We start from the raw sequence: 20,080 nt of genomic DNA, 5'->3' as shown, positions 1-20,080 counted from the left end.
AATACGGGTTGGAGTTTTGAATCACCCTGTATATTATTTTCCATACAACTACCAAATATACTACATAATCGTTGCACTCATGAAAAAAGGGAAAGAAAATCTATACATTACAAGAAAAAATTTTAAGAAATGAAGTTAGTACCTGATGTTATACATGAATCAATTTAAATCTTGCAGGATTGATGAGACCACGAGACACTCATCCTAAGTAGAAAAAGTATGTTTTCAACCACTATTTTCTTCCATTTTCTTCAAAATTTTACTATTCGGTATAAATATGTTCTTAGGCAACATTTTAGCAATAAAACATAAATCATTTTTCATATATATTATATTGTTGTGCATTGTTCAAAACTACTATATACTAAAGGCTATATCTCCGTAACTTCTGAACATATCTTAACGAAATAAAACTCGAAAAGAAGAGCAGTGTACTTTTTATGATCTGAGTGGGGGAAGATTCCCCTACCGTAGACGAAAAGTAACCTTGTATATATCATATTTGGTGCTGGTTAACTGTATTTACAGAATATAACAATTATTCTCCCATGATATGTCTCATTGCCTCATACCAACTTGCGTGACGAATAAGAACCGAGGAATAAGAACATTTACCATTCAGAACTACATACAGCGCATTCGATGATTGGTGCATTTTCTTTATTTTTTGAAGAACAAATAACACTTTTTATACTAATACAGGTTGGAATGTTCCATCTCCTGTATATTTTTTTTCCATACAACTACAAAATTTACTACTTAAATGTTGCACACATGATGAAGGGGAAAGAAAATCTATACATTAAAACAAAAAAATTTAAGAAATGAAATTGGTACCTGTTGTTATACATGAAGCAATTTAACCCTTGCAGGATTGATGAAACTACGTGACACTCATCCTAAGTAGAAAAAGTGTGTCTTCATCCACTATTTTCTTCAATTTTCTTCAAAACTGTACCATTTGGTATAAGTATGTTGTCAGGTAACATATCAACAATATAACATATGTCATTTTTCATATATATTATATTGTTGTGCACTGTTCCTAACTACTATATACTAAAGGTTTACATGTCCGAAACTTCTGAACATATTTTAACGACATCAAGCTCAAATTGAAGAACAGTGCCCCCTTTATGATGCGAGTGCAAGCAGAGTCCCCTACCGTAGATGGAAAGTTACCTTGTACATATCATATTTGGTATTGTTTAGCTCTTTTTACAGAATATAACAGATTTTATCCCATAATATGTCCCATTGCCTCATAACAACATGGGTGACGAATGACAACCGAGGAATAAGAACATGTACTTTTCAGAACTAGTTACAGCGCATTCGCTAGTTGGTACATTTTTTATTTTCTGAAGAACAAGCAAAATTTTTTATAGTAATACGGGTTGTAATTTTGCATCAACCTGTATATTTTTTCCATATAACTACCAAATATACTACATAAATGTTGCACACATGATGAAAAAGGAAAGAAAATCTATACATTATAAGAGAAAATTTTAAGAAATGAAGTTAGTACCTGATGTTATACATGAAGCAATTTAACCCTTGCAGGATTGCTGAGACCACGTGACACTCATCCTAAGTGGAAAAAGTATGTCTTCAACCACTATTTTCCTCAATTTTGTTCAAAACTTTACTATTTGGTATAAATATGTTGTTAGGCAAAATCTCAACAATATGTCATATGTCATTATTAATATATATTTTATTGTTGTATATTGATCCTACCTACTATATACAAGAGGCTCTATCTTCGAAACTTCTGAACATATTTTAACTAAATAAAGCTCAAATTGAAGAGCAGTGCAATCTTTATGACGTACGTGCAAGCGGAGTTCCCTGCCCTAGACGGAAAGTTACCTAGTGTATATCATATCTGGTACTGTTAAACTCTTTTTACAGAATATAACAGATTTTATCCCATGATATGTCTCATTGCCTCATAACAATATGGCTGACGGATGAAAACCGAGGAATAAGAACATGTACCATTCAGAACTAAATACAGCGCATTCGATAATTGGTGCATTTTCTTTATTTTTTGAAGAACAAATAATACTTTTTATACCAATACGGGTTGGAATTTTGCATCACCCTATATATTTTTTTTTCATACAACTACCAAATATACTACCTAAGTGTTGTCCACATGATAAAGGGGAAAGAAAATCTATGCATTACAAGAAAAAAATTTAAGAAATGAAGTTAGTACCTGATGTTATACATGAAGCAATTTAACCCTTGCAGGATTGATGAGACCACGTGACACTCATCCTAACTAGAAAAAGTATTTTTTCAACCACTATTTTCTTTAATTTTTTTCAAAACTTTACTATTTGGTATAAATATGTTGTTAGGCAACATCTCAACAATATAACATATGTTATTTTTCATATATATTATATTTTTGTATATTCTTCCTACTTACTATATACAAGAGGCTATATCTTCGAAACTTCTAAACAAATTTTAACGAAATAAAACTCCAATTGAAGAGCAATGCCCTCTTTTGATCTGAGTGCAAGCAAAGTCCCCTATCGGAGACGGAACGTTACTTTGTATATAACATACTTGGTTCGGTTTGACTGTTTTTACAGAATATAACAGATTTTATCCCATAATATGTCTCATTGTCTCATAACAATATGGCTGACGAATAACAACCGAGGAATAAAAACATGTACCTTGTAACCAATCTCAAGTTCGTGGTCCATGTTCGGGCTCCATTTATTTGTAACCGGCAGGGTTCTGTTCGCTGTCCTTGGCTCGTGGTATTACCAATAAGTATGCTCCTGATACTTTAACTTACCTGGACAGGACGACGAAGACCTCTCCAAGAAAGGTTACAAACTGTTTCCCAAAAAGCTCGTCGGTCTCAATAATGAGATGAGCATTTGGCGCCGAGAGGTTCGGGTGTCTCGTCTCGAAAACCTCACGGATGATCAGACGGTCATCCAGACCATAACGCACACAAACATCACTCATACAAACAACGAAAACACATTGGGTTAAATGACACTATACTTATTTATTAGAACACTATTTTGAAAAAAAAAATAACGAAGAGAAATGAACACAACACTGGACACTAATAAATTTTGCCGCTGAAATTACGTTTTGCCCTTTTCGGGAAATAGAGCCCTTTCTATATATATGATTATAATTCAGGTATCACTATAAATACTTTGCTCACACCATTAACACACTTGGGGGATTCGCACTGGGGAAAAGTTGTCTGGATCGTCCCACGATGAATCCAGTTGTTACGCTGAACAGTCCTGCAGCGTAAAGGTGAATCTTCAGCAAACACACAAAAGAAGATCTCCACAATGGAATACAGATATTGGAGGGCGCGTATGTAACATTTTAAACGCACAAGGTCTGAGGACCTGGGATTTCACTGATTGGGGCTAGCCGTAAGAAATCGTCCTTCACCGGCTAAATAGCTTGTGCCCCTTAACACAACTTATGTTTGAAGTTCAACGCGAGATGCGTGGTTACATCTTCCAGACCTGGAGTCAAACTCCTCGAGCATCCAAGCTCAAGCTACGGGTTGCAATGGTCAACGAAAAGTGTTGGCAGTTCATTTCAAAAATCACTCAGTTACTCACCTGTATGCACATACAAACAGAATATAGAAAACAATTTATGTTAATTTTAGTCAACTGCCTATAATGCACTAGACACGGCGATAACACTGGCGTGAGAAAGTACAGATAACGAACTACGAAAACTGTGAGGCTGGTGCCACTTTGGCTACTGGGACATCTGGTCAGCCCGTATTTCTCTAATCTATTATAATGTTTCCATAAGCGATTAAAGAAAGCACTTAATTCAGTTCCAATAACTGCAGAATATATACTGTGTATATAATGAGTCAGGGAGAAACACTGAAATGGTTAGTCACTAACTGAAATGTTCTCAGCAAAAGCAATGTTTTAAATATATATATGAAAAAACGATGAAAGACTTCTTTGTCCAATTGTGTGGGAAAGAAGCAATTCCCACCAAAGAAAGAACTTATGTGCGTTGCAGAATAAAGTATAAATCGAAAATAATGATCACAGTCTTTACGAAATATACAGAGTGTCCACAAAAAATCTTCTATAACCTAGCAGCGGTTATATATGGCGTCTGAAACGTGGAACGACCTGTCAAGTGCACACGTAGACAGGTTGAGAACCCTTGGCCGTCTGACGAGGTATGAATAAAATTAGGTTTTTCACCTGAAAATTTAAAATAAGTTAGTTGGCAACACTGTCACATGGTGTGAGACTTACGTGCATAAACGATGAATGGTTTTTCACCTGAAAAAGGGCTATTTAAAATAGTTAAATAACTAGTCCACTCACTACAACATGATGAGGTTCCTGCATGAGCAATGTCCAATCCAAATGTTCCATGAAGTAATAAGATCCTCTTGAACAATTGGTGCAGTTGGGTTTCCTTATCTTCCGTTTCTTCACATGTTGAAACCATGCTGTCTTCCTGTGTGAGTATCCTCCATTCCTTTATGGTTCTCCAACGATGAGTTGATGAGGGGAGAAGGGGAGACTTTTTTTTAACACTGGTGTGAGAAACGAAGTACGGTTACAACACCTGTATGATAACTCCTTTTTTTTTAAGTTCGCAGAAATCGTTTATAGGGCTATTAAAATTCTTATTTTTTAAAAAAAAAAAACACAAATACTTTTTGTAAAATGTTTAAGTGTTCCGTTTCGATCACTTTATTTGATATAATATGAAGTAAATACGTTATAGGGCTATTTAAATGCTTTTTTTTAAACACTAATAAATTCTTTTCATAAAATGTTTAAGTGTTCCGTTACGATCACTTTATTTTGTGTAATATGAAATAAATATACACACACGATAACTATTCATGAAAACATCGACTTGAAGAATTATCAAATATCTCAATAAAAATTAGTAAATATACTGATATCTGTATTTAAAATATCAAAATGTGAATGAATAAGCAAATAGCAAAACATGTTAAAGGTACTAAAATATTAAAATTATTGTTAAAGTTTCGATATTACTATAATATATTTGGAAAATATGAAAATCATTGAAAAAGTAAAATGAATGGAAATATAAACACATGATAAACTCACAATATATAAACAAAATAAGATTTTCACCTGTATGTCCTTTTTTTTTTAACTGTGCCTCGTGTTGTTTGGCAGATGAAAACGAAAAATCGTTTTTCAAAAATAAAAAAAAAATAAACTTAAGTGTCAAAATTGACGTTCATAGTAATTCCAAGAAATAAGCATGATTCTGCATATCAAAGAAAAGATCGTGATTTCGTTGACATGTACGAAGAAAATTTGGCACGCCATAAGATCAAATGCCATCTGCTCGTCGTGAAAATCGAGACTTTAATTCAATAATGCTCAATACAACAAACGATTTTATTCTGAAACAAAGTTATTATTAGCTTAAGCCTAAAATAATGGTTGTTGTTCACTTCCATAAACGTAAACGTTGTAGGGTTACCAAAATAGATGGGTATTATCTGCAAAAAATTTATTAATTAAAATGTTGAAAACTATTCAATATTGATCCAAGTTTTTCAAAGGTCTGAATCAAGGAAGTTGACTCGCTAGTCCAAACATTCCTGAAAATAAATGGTCATTATGCCATGAATTGACCAAAACCATAGGTGGGAAAAATGTGTAATACTACACGTACTTACACACACAATATGCCATCGACACCTGCGAGGCAAAAAAAACTAGAAACGTGGAAAGGCCTGCAACCATAGGCACTTTCAAAATGTTTCTATACATAACTGAAATATCAACACCAATATTCAGTAAAATACACGTATGTTCCCTGGAACATTACGTACATCATCCACCTGGAAAAAGATGTGTAAACACACGAAATACAAATGCTCTCGTAGCATCGTAAAGATATGTCTCTATAAGACAAAATACATGAGACCTGTGAAAAGAAAAACATGAGATACAAACAAGAATATAGTCAACGACATTACAAATTTCTGGTCGGTCTGAAAACATCCAAATTAAATTCCCTACAAAACAGCTGTAACAAGCTTCCTTAGGCATCTTCGCTACAAATATTCAAAATGGTCTTATTAACGCATTAAAATTCAAAGTCGTCGAGCATATGAAATAATTAACAAAGTAATTGTCATAAAACATTATGGCTTCATGCTGTTGGAAAGAAAGAAAATAAGTTTATTTTTCGGCATCTATATCGATATCTCAAAGACGGCTGAAACCTCATAAATAATGGGCCATGTCGATTTTTAAAGAAAATCATCCGTCATTGGTAGTATGGCTGAAACCTAAAGATTTATATTCCAAAACCTTTGGCCATGTTGATTTCTGAAGGAAATCCTCCATACTGTTTGTTATGGCTGAAACCTAAAGATTTATATTCCAAAACCTTTGGCCATGTTGATTTAAAAAATCCTCCATAACAAAAACAATTTTACTAAAAAAAAATTCCAAATAGTTTTGGGACATACTGTGACTAAAATATAACTTTCTCAAAATTAACATGAAAAATAAACATTACAACTCATTAGCATACAAGTACACAATATAGTTACGATTCATAAACGTTAAAATATTCGCTGAAATGTTACTAGACAATAACATACACTAAAAAAAAAATCTAACCTAAGAATACACATGGTTAGTTACGGGTTACTATAAAAGAAGAAGAGAAATGAAAAACTATATTTTGCGATTGATGGCGAAAATACAGTTAGCTATGGAATATCCAATGGATTAGCCACATCCATTTTTGCAAGAGATCTGCAATTCCAGAAAATTTTGCCTCCCTGAAAAAAAAAATATTTATCCCCATAAAATATCCTACCCGAAGAAGTTTCCCTACGGTCGTTCAGTGGTCTAGAGAAGACGAAAAAAAATGTTAATTAGAAATTACAAGAAAATATAGAAGTTAAACATATTTCCGCATACATATTAATATGAGGAGAAAAACGACCGTTCACCATCAGAATATCTGTTCATATAGTTCCTTCTACAATAAAAAGATTACTGCTTTCGTTCGGAGAATTATACTATTCACACGACATTCCTGCACATACTGTTAGCCAACAAGGAAATGTCTGTTATCACTTGTTTAAGGCTTAGCCTACTTTCCGTTCTAAACTTTTCTCTTCGAACAAAATATATCATGTCACATCCTGGAAATTCAAATAAGTCAAAATCGGGTAAATGACGTAAATGAGGTTCAATAAAATTACAGTAAACACTTCAAAATGAAAACGAAAATCTAAGATTAACACTGAAAAATAAATTTAACATTGATTATAAGTGTAAAATTCCATATTCGACGCATGAGATTACATACTAAGTTTCAATGACAAATATGCACGTGTACAGTATATATAATTAACAACTAAAAATTTTCTTATTTATACATTCTACTTTTCTTAAAGGGAAATCAAACTAATTGTAAGTCATACGTATGATAACATGTAATAGCATATTTAAGAATTTCAAAAGTGGGAAGGGATCCTGAAAGAATTTTTAAAATTTTAAAACACAATAAAAATATATATTATAACGCCAAAATATCTTCCCACTAGCTGGGGGTACGGAAATCGCGCCAAGATTTCAAATTGCTTTTAAAATGCAATTCCCCTACGTATGTGATACGTTAATTATTTACTAAAAAATCTAAATTCAAACATCTGAAATGAAAACAAGAAAAAATTAATGACATTAAACTAATAGTAAGTCAATGATAAGGTTTGCAACACTCATACACAGCTGACAGGTGTGAACTGCTACACGGAGCAAAGACAGAAAAAGAAAAGAATGAATCAGCTGTATACCGTCCGTTATTCGTCGACATTAACAGGTGATCGAAAATGTAGCGATTATCTTATCACAATAAAGAAAGAAAACGTGTTATCTGCTCTTTGCCGAACAGTTAAAAGCTGGAAGCAAAAAGGAGTTTTAAAAACAATGCGTAGTTCTCTTTTCGTACACAGGTGTTCTGATCAAAAACTAAAAGCAAAAAGGAAGAAAAATGAATGAATGTCTATCGCTTAAAAGTTGAAAGAAAGATTAAAAGAAATGCGTTGCTTTCCTGAAAGAAAAATTTGTATCAACACACAAAGTCTTGGTTACTTTTTTTTTCTTTCTTTCTTTTCCGATGATTACTGTTTTTACTTTGATAATTACGGTTTATTCGTCTATTCCTACAGTGATTACTTCTACGTACAAAAATACTCTTAATGTTCTCACTCAAGTTGCGTTTCCTGTCTAGTTTGTGATAACTCAGGCTACGTGGCCGTGATTTACGACTTCTTTTGTATCTGTTATTCTCTCGTGTGCGCTCTTGGTTCTGATTCCCTTTAAATTTCGTGTTGTTTACGCTCCGGTCTGCGTATCTTTGCCTACTGCTATAACTGTAATCTCGTTTACGCCTTTTCTCTCTGTGGTTAGTGGTAGTTATTCTTGTGCGCTTACGACCTCTGTCGTGTACAATCATATGTTCGTGGATTTCACTACTTCTACTACAAGCGACGTCACTAGATTCTGAATAGATAAAATCATTATCAGATGTGTTACGAGGTTGGTTTAGACTACCTGTCTCTGGTTGGAGTTCAGATGCCTGCGTTTCCTTTTCATTAGGAATATCAGTCTCTAGCTCAGGTTCCAATTCCGGTGTTTCGTATCCAGTAGGAACATCTGACTGTAACTGGGGTTCAGATTCCGATGTTTTGTTTTCGGCATTTACTATTTCCCGGTGGTTTTCGGAACATTCTTTCGGTACGGTGTCTAAACTCTGACCTAATTCATTATTTGGCTCGACAAAATTCTCTTTATTTTCATTCCTAACTTCTAACAACTGATTATGTTTCTTTCTCCCTTCTTCTACTAATTTGTTAATATCCTCATTAGTTAAACCCATTTTTTGTAAGAGTAAATCTAATTTCTCATTAAATAAAGCTAGTTCTTCTTGTGTGTATGGCATCTTGAACAAGAATAAACTTAAAACGTACCATAAAATATACTATCACTAAAGAATATGATTAAAATCACCTGAAAGAGATTTTTTTTTCAGATTACTGGTACTAAGCTGAAAGAGAAATGATATATTAAAATATTAACCTTATATGTATATTCAAGCAGCAACGGTCTCGATTCGGGTCGGTAGTTCGGGCGTCATTTATTTGTAACCAATCTCAAGTTCGTGGTCCATGTTCGGGCTCCATTTATTTGTAACCGGCAGGGTTCTGTTCGCTGTCCTTGGCTCGTGGTATTACCAATAAGTATGCTCCTGATACTTTAACTTACCTGGACAGGACGACGAAGACCTCTCCAAGAAAGGTTACAAACTGTTTCCCAAAAAGCTCGTCGGTCTCAATAATGAGATGAGCATTAGGCACCGAGAGGTTCGGGTGTCTCGTCTCGAAAACCTCACGGACGATCAGACGGTCATCCAGACCATAACGCACACAAACATCACTCATACAAACAACGAAAACACACTGGGTTAAATGACACTATACTTATTTATTAGAACACTATTTTGAAAAAAATAACGAAGAGAAATGATCACAACACTGGACACTAATAAATTTTGCCGCTGAAATTACGTTTTGCTCTTTTCGGGAAATAGAGCCCTTTCTATATATATGATTATAATTCAGGTATCACTATAAATACTTTGCTCACACCATTAACACACTTGGGGGATTCGCACTGGGGAAAAGTTATCTGGATCGTCCCACGATGAATCCAGTTGTTACGCTGAACAGTCCTGCAGCGTAAAGGTGAATCTTCAGCAAACACACAAAAGAAGATCTCCACAATGGAATACAGATATTGGAGGGCGCGTATGTAACATTTTAAACGCACAAGGTCTGAGGACCTGGGATTTCACTGATTGGGGCTAGCCGTAAGAAATCGTCCTTCACCGGCTAAATAGCTTGTGCCCCTTAACACAACTTATGTTTGAAGTTCAACGCGAGATAGAAGATCTCCACAATGGAATACAGATATTGGAGGGCGCGTATGTAACATTTTAAACGCACAAGGTCTGAGGACCTGGGATTTCACTGATTGGGGCTAGCCGTAAGAAATCGTCCTTCACCGGCTAAATAGCTTGTGCCCCTTAACACAACTTATGTTTGAAGTTCAACGCGAGATGCGTGGTTACATCTTCCAGACCTGGAGTCAAACTCCTCGAGCATCCAAGCTCAAGCTACGGGTTGCAATGGTCAACGAAAAGTGTTGGCAGTTCATTTCAAAAATCACTCAGTTACTCACCTGTATGCACATACAAACAGAATATAGAAAACAATTTATGTTAATTTTAGTCAACTGCCTATAATGCACTAGACACGGTGATAACACTGGCGTGAGAAAGTACAGATAACGAACTACGAAAACTGTGAGGCTGGTGCCACTTTGGCTACTGGGACATCTGGTCAGCCCGTATTTCTCTAATCTATTATAATGTTTCCATAAGCGATTAAAGAAAGCACTTAATTCAGTTCCAAATAACTGCAGAATATATACTGTGTATATAATGAGTCAGGGAGAAACACTGAAATGGTTAGTCACTAACTGAAATGTTCTCAGCAAAAGCAATGTTTTAAATATATATATGAAAAAACGATGAAAGACTTCTTTGTCCAATTGTGTGGGAAAGAAGCAATTCCAACCAAAGAAAGAACTTATGTGCGTTGCAGAATAAAGTATAAATCGAAAATAATGATCACAGTCTTTACGAAATATACAGAGTGTCCACAAAAATCTTCTATAACCTAGCAACGGTTATAACCTTTCAGAACTAGTTACAGCGCATTTGCTAATTGGTACATTTTTTACAGAATATAACAGATTTTACCCCATAATATGTCTCATTGACTCATAACAATATGGGTGACGAATGACAACCGAGGAATAAGAACATGTACCGTTTAGAACTACATACAGCGCATTCGATAATTGATACATACTTTATTTTTTGAAGAACAAATATAACTTTTTATACTAATATGTTTGGAAATTTTGCATCACCCTTTATATTTCTTTCCATATAACTAAAAAATATACTACCTAAGTGTTGCCCACATGATAAAGGGGAAAGAAAATCTATACATTACAAGAAAAAATTTTAAGACATGAAGTTAGTACCTGATGTTATACATGAGCAATTCAACCCATGCAGGATTGATGAGACCACGTGACACTCATCCTAAGTAGAAAAAGTATATCTTCAACCACTATTTTCTTCAATTTTTTTCAAAACTGTACTATTTGGTATAAATATGTTGTTAGGCAACATCTCAACAATATAACATATGTCATTATTCATATATATTTTATTGTTGTATATAGTTTTTACCTACTATATACAAGAAGCTATATCTTCGAAACTTCTGAACATATTTTAACTAAATAAAGCTCAAATTGAAGAGCAGTGCCCTCTTTATGACGTGCGTGCAAGCGGAGTTCCCTATCGTAGACGGTAAGTTACCTGGTATATATCATATCTGGTACCTTTTAAGTCTTTTTACAGAATATAACAGATTTTATCCCATGATATGTCTCATTGCCTCATAACAATATGGTTGACGAATGACAACCGAGGAATAAGCACATTTACAATTCAGAACTACATACAGCGCATTCGATAATTAGTGCATTTTCTTTATATTTGAACAAACAATATTTTTTATACTAATAGGGTTTGGAATTTAGCATCACCATGTATATTTTTTTTCCATACAACTACCAAATATACTACTTAAGTGTTGCACACATGAAAAAAGGGAAAGAAAATCTATCATTACAAGAAAAAATTTTAAGAAATGAAGTTAGTACCTGATGTTATACATGAAGCAATTTAACCCCTGCAGGATTGATGAGACCACGTGACACTCATCCTAAGTAGAAAAAGTTTGTCTTCAACCACTATTTTTTTCAATTTTCTTCAAAATTTTACTATTTCGTATAAATATGTTTTTAGGCAACATCTCAACAATAAAACATAAATCATTTTTCATATATATTATATTGTTGTGCATTGTTCCTAACTACTATATACGAAACGCTATATATCCGTAACTTCTGAACATATCTTAACGAAATAAATCTCGAAAGGAAGAGCAGTGTACTTTTTATGATCTGAGTGGGGGCATATTCCCCTAGCGTAGACGAAAAGTAACCTTGTATATATCATATTTGGTATTGGTTAACTCTATTTACAGAATATAACAGATATTATCCCATGATATATCTTATTGCCTTATACCAACATGGCTGACGAATGACAAACAAGGAATAAGAACATTTACCATTCATAACTACATACAGCGCATTCGATAATTGGTGAATTTTCCTTATTTTTTGAAGAACAAATAACACTTTTTATACTAATACGGGTTAGAATGTTGCATCCCCTGTATATTTTTTTTCCATACAACTACCAAATTTACAACCTAAGTGTTGCACACATGGTAAAGGGGAAAGAAAATCTATACATTACAACAAACAAATTATAAGAAATGAAATTAGTACCTGTTGTTATACATGAAGCAATTTAACCCTTGCAGCATTGATGAAACCACGTGACACACATCCTAAGTAGAAAAAGTGTGTCTTCAACCATTATTTTCTTCAATTTAATTTAAAACTGTTCCATTTGGTATAAGTATGTTGTCAGGTAACACGTAAACAATATAACATATGTCATTTTTCATATATATTATATTGTTGTGCACTGTTCCTAACTACTATATACAAGAAGCTATATCTTCGAAACTTCTGAACATATTTCAACGAAATAAAACACAAAAACAAGAGCATTGCCCTTTTTATGATCTGAGTGCTAGAAGAGTAACATACCGTAGACGGCAAGTTACCTGGTATATATCACATTTGGTACTGTTTAACTGCTTTTACAGAATATAAAAAATTTCATCCCATGATATGTCTCATTGCCTCATAAAAATATGGCCGACCAATGACAGCCGATGAATAAGAACATGTATCATTCAGAACTACATCTAACGCATTCGCTAATTGGTGCATTTTCGTTATTTTTTGAAGAACAAATAATACTTTTTATACTATGATATGTCTCATTGCTTCATAACAATATGACTGGCGAATGACAACCAAGGAAAAAGAACATGTACCATTCAGAACTACATACAGCGCAATCGCTAATTGGTGCATTTTCTTTATTTTTTCAAGAACAAATAATACTTTTTATACTAATACGGGTTGGAATTTTGCATCACCCACAATATTTTTTTCCATACAACTATCAAATATACTACCTAAATGTTGCAAACATGATGAAAAAGGAAAGAAAATCTATACATTACAAGAAAAAATTTTAAAAAATGAAGTTAGTACCTGATGTTATACATGAAGCAATTTAACCCTTGCAGGATTGATGAGACCACGTGACACTCATTCTAAGTAGAAAAAGTATTTCTTCAACCACTATTTTCTTCAATTTTGTTCAAAACTGTACTATTTGATATAAATATGTTGTTAGTCAAAATCTCAACAATATAATATATATAATTTTTCATATATATTATTTTTTTGTATATTGTTCCTACCTACTATATACAAGAGGCTATATCTTCAGAACTTCTGAACATATTTCAACGATATAAAACTCCAATTGAAGAGCAGTGCCCTCTTTTTATCAGAGTGCAAGCAGAGTAACCTACCGTAGACGGCAAGTTACCTGGTATATATCACATTTGATACTGTTTAACTGTTTTTACAGAATATAACAGATTTTATCCCATGGTATGTCTCATTGCCTCACAACAATATGGCTGACGAATGACAACCGAGGAATAAGAACATGTATCATTCAGAACTACATACAGCGCATTCGCTCATTGGTGCTTTTTCTTTATTTTTTTAAGAATAAATAATACTTTATATTATACTTTTTATAATACGGTTTGGAATTTTGCATCACTTTGTATATTTTTTTCCATACAAATACAAAATATACTACTTAAGTGTTGCACACATGATAAAGGGGAAAGAAAATCTATAGATTACAAGAAAAAAATTTTAAGAAATGAAGTTAGTACCTGATGTTATACTTGAAGCAATTTAACCGTTGCAGGATTGATGAGACCACGTGACACCCATCCTAAGTAGAGAAAGTATGTCTTCAACCACTATTTTCTTCAATTTTGTTCAAAACTGTACTATTTGGTATAAATATGTTTTTAGGCAACATCTCAACAATATAACATATGTCATTTTTCATATATACTATATTTTTGTATGATGTTACTACCTACTATATACAAGAGGCTATATCTTCGAAAGTTCTGAACACATTTTAACGAAATAAAACTCGAAAGGAAAAGCAGTGTATTATTTATGATGTGAGTCCCCTATCGCAGACGAAAAGTTACCTTTTATATATATCATATTTGATACTCTTTGACTGTTTTTGCAGAATATAAAATTTTATCCATGATATGTCTCATTGCTTCATAACAATATGACTGGCGAATGACAACCAAAGAAAAAGAACGTGTACCATTCAGAACTACATACAGCGCAATCGCCAATTAGTGCATTTTCTTTATTATTTCAAGAACAAATAATACTTTTTATACTAATACGGGTTGGAATTTTGCATCACCCTATATATTTTTTTTCCATACATCTACCAAATATACTACCTAAGTGTTGCCCATATGATAAAGCAGAAAGAAAATCTGTACATTAGAAGAAAAATTTTAAGAAATGAAGTTAGTACCTGATGTTATACAAGAAGCAATTTAACCCTTGCAGGATTGATGAGACTACGTGACACTCATCCTAAGTAGAAAAACTACGTCTTCAACCAATATTTTTTTCAATTTTATTCAAAACTGTACTATTAGGTGTTAATATATTGTTAGGAAACATCTCAACAATATAAAATATGTCATTTTTCATATATATTATATTGTTGTACATTGTTCCTTCCTACTATATACTACAGATTATGTCTCCAAAACTTCTGAACATATTTTACGAAATAAACTTCAAATTGAAGAGCACTTCTCTCTTTATGATCTGAGGGCAAGTAGAGTCCCCTACCGTAGACGGAAAGATACCTTGTATATATCATATTTGGTACTGTTTAACTTATTTTACAGAATATAACAGATTTTATCCCATGATATGTGTCATTGCCTCATAACAATATGGCTGACGAATGAAAACCGAGGAATAAGAACATGTATCAATCAGAACTACATACAGCGCATTCGCTAATTGGTGCATTTTCTTTATTTTTTGAAGAACAAATAATACTTTTTATACTAATACGGGTTGGAATTTTGAATCACCCTGTATATTATTTTCCATACATATACCAAATATACTACATAATCGTTGCACACATGATAAGGGAGAAAGAAAATCTATACATTACAAGAAAACATTTTAAAAAATGAAGTTAGTACCTGATGTTATACATGAAGCAATTTAACGCTTGCAGGATTGATGAGACCACGTGACACTCATCCTAAGTAGAAAAAGTATGTCTTCAACCACTATTTTCCTCAATTTTGATCAGAACTTTACTATTTGGTATAAATAGGTTGTTAGGCAATATCTCAACAATATAACATATATCATTTTTCATATATACTATATTGTTGTGCATTGTTCCTTACTACTATATACTAAACGCTATATCTCCGTAACTTCTAAACATATCTTAACGAAATAACACTCGAAAAGAAGAGCAGTCTAGTCTTTATGATCTGAGTGAGGGCAGAGTCCCCTAACGTTGACGGAAAGTTACCTGGCATATATATCATATTTGGTACTGTTTGACTGTTTTTACAGAATATAACAGATTTTATCCCATGATATGTCTCATTGCCTCATACCAATATGGCTGACCAATGACAACCGAGGAATAAGAACATGTACCATTCTAAACTACACACAGCGCATTCGATAATTGGTGCATTTTCTTTATTTTATCCAGAACAAATAATACTTTTTATACTAATACGGGTTGGAATTTTGCATCACCATATACATTTTTTTCCATACATCTACCAAATATACTACCTAAATGTTGCCCACATGATAAAGGGGAAAGAAAATCTGTACATTACAAGAAAAATTTTAAGAAATGAAGTAAGTACCTGACGTTATACATGAAGCAATTTAACCCTTGCAGGATTGATGAGACCACGTGACACTCATCCTAAGTACAAAAAATATGTTTTCAAGCACTATTTTCTTCAATTCTGTTGAAAACTGTACTATTAGGTGTAAATATATTGTTAGAAAACATCTCAACAATATAAAATATGTCATTTTTATATATATTATATTGTTGTACAATGTTCCTACTTACTATATACTACAGATTATGTCTCCAAAACTTCTGAACATATTTTACGAAATAAACTTCAAATTGAAGAGCACTTCCCTCTTTATGATCTGAGTGCAAGTAGAGTCCCCTACGGTAGACGGAAAGATACCTTGTATATATCATAATTGGTACTGTTTAATTTATTTTACAGAATATAACATATTTTATCCCATGATATGTCTCATTGCCTCGTAACAATATGGCTGACGAATGACCACCGAGGAATAAGAACATGTGCCGTTTATAGCTACATACAGCGCATTCACTAATTGGTGCATTTTCTTTATTTTATCAAGATCAAATAATACTTTTTATACTAATACGGGTTGGAGTTTTGAATCACCCTGTATATTTTTTCCATACAACTACCAAATATACTACATAATCGTTGCACCATGAAAAAAGGGAAAGAAAATCTATACATTAGAAGAAACATTTTAAGAAATAAAGTTAGTACCTCATGCTATACATGAATAAATTTAACCCTTGCAGGATTGATGAAACCACGTGACACTCATCCTAAGATCAAAAAATATGTCTTCAACCACTATTTTCTTCAATTTTCTTCAAAATTTTACTATTTGGTATAAATATGTTCTTAGGCAACATCTCAACAATCTATATATATAAAAGAGAACGTACAAATCCTTTGTCCGCTCATCACGCTAATACGGCTGAACCAATTTCTTTTATTTTTGGGGGGTTATTAGAATTTAGACCCTAGATGGTTTTTATCATATCACTTTAATTTTCAATTACCAGTGTCTTGAGATAATTGACCATTCAGGTGTCCATTACGTACAAATCCTTTGTTAGTTCATCATAGGTATAAAAATAAACGTATGTATATGCAACCCGCATGACCGTGTCACTCGGCGGGTTAACATAAATGACAGGCGTTATAATGGTTTTTATCATATCACTTGAAAGCGAAAAAGTAAAAATTATCTAAGTAACAAAGTTTATTGCGTTCGGGGGTGACCGCAGCGAAGCGGGGCGGGTTAACATAAATGACAGGCGATATAATGTTAACATTTACTGCAATCTTCTATGGTTTTTATCATTACACTTGAAAGCGAAAAAGTAAAAATTATCTAAGTAACAAAGTTTATTGCGTTCCGGGGTGACCGCAGCGAAGCGGGGTGAACGCTGCTAGTAAAACATAAATCATTTTTCATATATATTATATTGTTGTGCATTGTTCCTAACTACTATATACTAAACGCTATATCTCCGTAACTTTTGAACATATCTTAACGAAATAGAACTCGAAAAGAAGAGCAGTGTACTTTTCATGATCTGAGTGGGGGAAGATTCCCCTACCGTAGACGAAAAGTAACCTTGTATATATCATATTAGGTACTGGTTAACTGTATTTACAGAATATAACAGATATTATCCCAAGATATGTCTTATTGCCTCATACCAACCTGTCTGACGAATGACAACCGAGGAATAAGAACAAATATCATTCAGAACTACATACAGCGCATTCGCTAATTGGTGCATTTTCTTTATTTTTTGAAGAACAAATAATAATTTTTATATTAATACGGTTTGGAATTTTGCATCACCCTGTATATTTCCTTCCACACAACTACCAAAGATACTACCTAAGTGTTGCACGCATGAAAAAAGGGAAAGAAAATCTATACATTACAAGAAAAAATTTTAAGAAATGAAGTCAGTACCTGATGTTATACATGAATCAATTTACCCCTTGCAGGATTGATGACACCACGTGACACTCATCTTAATTAGAAAAAGTATGTCTTCAACCACTATTTTCTTCAATTTTCTTCAAAACTATACTATTCGGTATAAATATGTTGTTAGGCAACATCTCAACAATATAACATATGTCATTTTTCATATATACTATATTTTTGTATGATGTTCCTACCTACTATATACAAGAGGCTATATCTTCGAAACTTCTGAACACATTTTAACGAAATAAAACTCGAAAAGAATAGCAGTGTTCTCTTTATGATCTGAGTGGGGGCAGAGTCCCCTATCGCAAACGGAAAGTTACCTTGTATATATCATATTTGATACTCTTTAACTTTTTGCAGAATATAAAATTTTATCCCATGATATGTCTCATTGGTTCATAACAATATGGCTGACGAATGACAGCCGAGGAATATGAACATGTATTATTCACAACTACATGCAGCGCATTCGATAATTGGTGCATTTTCTTTATTTTTTGAAGAAAAAATAACACTTTTTATACTAATACGGGTTGGAATGTTGCATCACCCTATATATTTTTTTCCATACAACTACAAAATATACTACCTAAGTGTTGCACACTTTGATAAAGGGGAAAGAAAATCGATACATTAAAAGAAAATATTTTAAGAAATGAATTTAGTATCTGATGTTATACATAAAGCAATTTAACCCTTGCAGGATTGATGAAACCACGTGACATTCATCCTAACTAGAAAAAGTATGTCACCAATAATTATTTTCTTAAATTTTCTTCAAAACTGTACTATTTGGTATAAGTTTGTTGTCAGGTAACATGTCAACAATATAACATATGTCATTTTTCATATATATTATATTGTTGTACATCGTTCCTAACTACCATATACTAAAGTCTATATATTTTCGAAACTTCTGAACATATTTTAACGGAATAAAACCCAAAACGAAGAGCAGTACCATCTTTATGATCTGAGTGGGCGCAGAGCACCCTAACGTGTACGCAAATTTACCTGGTATATATCATATTGGTACTGTTTAACTGCTTTTACAGAATATAACAAATTTTATCCCATGATATGTCTCATTCCCTCACAGAAATATGGCTGACGAATGACAACCGAGGAATAAGAACATGTATCATTCAGAACTACATGCAGCGCATTCGATAATTGGAGCATTTTCTTTATTGTTTGAAGAACAAATAATACTTTTTATACTAATTCTTTTTTGGAATTTTGCATCACCCAGTATATTTTTTTCCATAAAACTACCAAATATACTACTTAAGTGTTGCACACATGAAAGAGGGAAAGAAAGTTTACACATTAGAACAAAAAATTTTAAGAAATGAAGTTAGTACCTGATGTTATACATGAAGCAATTAAACCCTTACAAGATAGATGAGTCCACGTGACACTCATCCTAAGTAGAAAAGTGTCTCTTCAGACACTATTTTCTTCAATTTTGTTCAAAACTGTACTATTTGGTATAAATATGTTCTTAGGCAACATCTCAACAATATAATATATATCATTTTTCATATATATTATATTTTTTTATATTGTTCCTACCTACTATATACAAGAGGCTATATCTTCGAATCTTCTGAAAATATTTTAACGAAATAAAACTCAAATTGAAGATTAGTGCCCTCTTTTGATCTCAGTGCAAGCAAAGACCCCTATCGAAGACGGAAAGTTGCCTTGTATATATCATATTCGGTACTGTTTGACTGTTTTTACAGAATATAACAGATTTTATCCCATGATATGTCTCATTGCCTCATAAAAATATGGCTGACGAATGAAACCGAGGAAAAAGAACATGTACCATTCAGCACTACATACAGCGCACTCGCCAATTGGTGCAATTTTTTTATTTCTTGATGAAAAAACAATAATTTAATAGTATTAAGAGTTGAAATTCTGCATCACCCTGTATATTT

Source organism: Thermobia domestica, chromosome 2 (genome assembly GCF_964235325.1).
Source record: "Thermobia domestica chromosome 2, izTheDome1.hap1.1, whole genome shotgun sequence".
NCBI lineage: Eukaryota > Metazoa > Arthropoda > Insecta > Zygentoma > Lepismatidae > Thermobia > Thermobia domestica.
This window is presented reverse-complemented; position numbering follows the sequence as displayed.